This window comes from Gossypium hirsutum, chromosome A07 (genome assembly GCF_007990345.1).
Source record: "Gossypium hirsutum isolate 1008001.06 chromosome A07, Gossypium_hirsutum_v2.1, whole genome shotgun sequence".
Taxonomy (NCBI): domain Eukaryota; kingdom Viridiplantae; phylum Streptophyta; class Magnoliopsida; order Malvales; family Malvaceae; genus Gossypium; species Gossypium hirsutum.
The window spans coordinates 70,755,030-70,759,141 of NC_053430.1; the positions used below are offsets into that span (position 1 = coordinate 70,755,030).

Sequence of the window (4,112 nt, forward strand, 5' to 3'; positions counted from 1 at the left end):
GGCAATTTTCAAAGAAATGGCCATCTCCACAGTATTCACAAGAAATATCCTTGAACTGGTTCAATTGCTATCCTGTCAGATTACCATTGAAACCATTAACAGTTATGTTCTTAAGTATTGAAGACATAGAGGATACCTGGGCTGCCAAAGAAGTAAGTGTGTCCACTTATGTACTCCTACTGCTCGTCTTTCTGAGGCTACTTAGTTGGTTGGCCACTAATAGTTATTGTTGGCAATTCTTTCAATAATCTTGTAAGCATCGTTATAAGACTTAGAAAGAAGGGCATTTGCTGAAGCATCCACCATCATTCTAGTATAAATATTGAGACCAATATAGAAAGTCTCCATTTGAACGCAACAAGGAATGCCGTGATGAGGGCACTTTCGTAATAACTTCTTGATTCACTCCCATGCCTCATGTAAAGATTCTTCATCAAGTTGCTGAAATGAAGTGATTTCATTTCGGATCTTGGCGGTTAAAGATGGGGGGAGATATTTCATTAAGAAACGTTCAACCAACTCTTGCCATGTAGTTATGGAACCAGACGGTAGGGAGTTCAACCACGCTCCTACTCTATCTCTTAAGAAGTATGGAAATAATCTCAGTCTCAAGGCATCATCAATCCCCTTGACTAGTTTAAATGAGTCACTCACTTCCATGAATAGCCGAAGATGAAGATGTGGATCTTTAGTAGGAACCTCACTAAATTGACCCATATTTTGCAACATTTGGAACATGATTGGCTTCAACTCAAGTTGTTGTGCCTCAATTTCGGGTCTCCTAATACTCGGATTGAGCTCGTTGAATAGATGAATTGCGTATTGTTGAATGGCATAGTTTCTATCATCGGCAACAATGATCGGATTGTGAGTATTATAAACGAATGTTCCATTGGATTTTTGAAATTCATATCTTCGATCCTTCTTTGGTTCGCTTGTCTTTTCCTTTGTCAGAAAGTCCTTTCAATTTCAGGGTTTACAGGAAGTAAGTCAAAAATTTGATCAATACTCGCAAAAACCTAAAACAAAAAAATGGAATTAAAATTTAACAGAAAAAAGACTAAAATGCAAAATTAACAATTTCACAAATAATGACTTTTTAAAACAGTCCCCGGCAATGACGCCAAAAACTTGGAACGACGAAAATATGCAAGTGTACACAATCACAACAAGTAATAAAGTGACAAGTAAATGTCGAGTTATTGTAACGCCTGACCTTTGGGCCTAGATGAATTAGGCTTTGGGCTTTGGGTTTCATAAAATTTTTAACTCAGCATGAAAATGACAAATGACATGTTGGCTTTAAGGGTTTAAGGAATTTGAAGTGTCTAGGTGTGTTGAAGAAGTTCTGGGTTCGAGTTTTGTGGTGGAGGAATTTTAATTAAATTATTAAAAGAGCCCTAATGGCAAGTAGTTGGGCTTTTTAATAAAGATAGGGGAGAATGGCCTCAAAAAGCCTTGTGGAGGAGTGGCTAAGTGACGCTATTTCGGGTGTAGGGAGGTGGCGTTAGTAGATAGCAAGGAGATCTGAGGCTCGATGTAACACCCCGAACCCGGCCTAGAAGTTTGGGTCAAATCTAGCGTGTCACATTGAAGTGTTTTTCGAAAACCATGTTTCCATTAAGAAACCTTCTTAATAATTAAAAACTTATACCCTTTTTAAACCTTGTTAGAAAACTTCAGCTAAATAACATTCTTAACAACTTTGTAAAAATCTTGGCAGTTGCAGAAGCTTAATTTAAAAATAATTGCGGATACGTGATGGTTTGAACAATAGTAGTTGCTTTGGAAAACCGTGTTCTAATACTAGCAATTATAAGAACAATAAGTAAAATTTGAAATTTGAAATCCAGAAAATTACAATGGCTTTACTACAGCCCACATAAAACATTTAAAAGTAATAATCAAAACTATAAAATAAACAGTGTGTGTGGCTTCCTCCGAGCCCCTCGTAGCTCCGATCTGTCTAAGGCTGGAAATTACCTGAAAGGTTAATAAAAGGGGTGTGTAACACCCTGTACCCAAGACCGTTGCCGGAGTCGACCACGAGGTGCTAACAGACATAGTTCATTTATTTCACAGTCCATTTTAAAAATTTCCAGACATGCTGGCTAACTGCGTCACTGTCACCTTAAAAATCATATCTCGAGTTCCAAAACTCAAAAACCAGTTCTGTAAAATTTTCCTGAAACTAGACTCATATTTTAATCTACAAATTTTTTTCTAGAATTTTTGGTCAAGCCAAGTAGTACAGTTTATTAGTTAAATTCTCCCCTGTTTCAGGGTTTGACTACACTGACATTTTCGCATTACGACTTATATATCTCCCTGTACAGAGCTTCAATACTGATACCGTTTGTTTCTATAGAAACTAGACTCAAAAAGGAATCTGTACATATATGGAAAGACTTCTAATTATCTCTGGTTAATTTATAATGAATTTCCAAAGTTGGAACAGGGAATCCAGAAACCGTTCTGGCCCTATTTCGCGAAAACTTAAATATCTCATAATATACTGTTCATATGATCATTTAGTTACTTTGCTATGGATATAGATTCATCAAGGTTCGATTACATAATTTATTCACTATTTAATTCCATTTCTACTATTTTTAGTGATTTTTTACATTCACGTCACTGCTGCTATCAGCATCTACTTTTAAGGTAGACTTTACCTATTACATAGTTTCCATGATTCAACTAACCCTTTAGCATATATATCACAAATTATGATAGTGAATAACCATTCTAATGGTCAATCCCTGCCAAGCATATCCACACCTCTCAATAACCATATTCATACCAAATGATTATAACATTATGCTCAAAACATATATAAGCCATTTTCGCATGGCTATCCAAAATTATACAAATCCAAAGGGTCCATGACCCACAACAAAAAGGGTAGTCCTATACATGCCATTTCAAAGTTCAACCAAAAGTGTACCAAGAGGGGCTTTGATAGTGTGGGCGATTTTGACTTCAATAATCCCGAGTCCGATAGCTGACGAACCAAAATCTATAAAACAGAGATTCAAAGAAACGGAGTAAGCATTTAATGCTTACTAAGTTTTGAGCCATAAAATTAGACACAACTAAAGGGTAGCATTCATATGGCTAAACGGATAATTTCATATGCACAAATTCTCAATATCACTTACTTCACATTACCAACCCTTATATTCATACACAAAAGATCAACTTAGCCAAAGGCCGAAAGCTCATTAATCGACTGAGCGAATAATATTTAAACGAAATCACTACTCCAATGCGTATACGAAACGTACCTCATCGTTGGGATTTTTTTCGAGCGTATTAATTGAAATTATTACAGTAAGATCGCTCATTCCCAACCCAAGTACCTTCGGAATTTAGCCGGATATAACTACTTGCTCAAATGCCTTCGGGACTTGACCCGGTTATAGTAACTCATACAAATGCCTTCGGGACTTAACCCGGTTACAATAACTCGCACAAATGCCTTCGGGACTTAGCCCGGATATAATAACTCGCACAATTGGCTTCGGGCTTAGCCCGGAATTAGTCACTAGCACAAATGCCTTCAGGACTTAGCCCGGTCATCATCCGAATATCCATGCACATATCAATAAATCATGACACATCTCCATTTCAATTTCATGACTAGAATTCAAACACAAGTCACTTATCAAGCATTATCATTTCGGCTCAATAGCTACATAGAAGAGCATGATTTTGATTTACTTATAACATGATCTAATCGAATCATAATTTAAGCTCCATTACTCAAAGACTTACCTCAGATGTGGTCGAACGATTTCGACGGCTATTCGATCACTTTTTCCTTTCCCTTATCCAACTGTGGTCCTCTAATCTCTTGAGCTAATTCAAACAAATTTAACTTATTAAAGTCTCATTATGCTAGCTTATGGCCGAATATGAAAAGGAATTTGATAGGTCATATGGCCACTTTTTAGCTCAAATACACAATGGTCATACGCATTTTTAATCACATTAAGCAATTTAATACAATTCATTCGAACATCAAAAGAGAAGCTCAAGGTACTTAGCCCATATATACATTACACATTAGAGTCACATATGTACGAAATCACGAATTGAATTCAACATAT

General features: G+C 36.4%; 1 non-coding gene across 1 annotated transcript; it reads left to right on the forward strand.

Annotated features, from left to right (window-relative positions):
• The first annotated feature begins 364 nt into the window (after positions 1 to 364).
• LOC121203813 (small nucleolar RNA R71) lies at positions 365 to 471 on the forward strand. The gene has a single exon (XR_005898748.1). It is a non-coding gene; the product is annotated as a small nucleolar RNA R71 (small nucleolar RNA).
• The last annotated feature ends 3,641 nt before the right edge of the window (positions 472 to 4,112 follow it).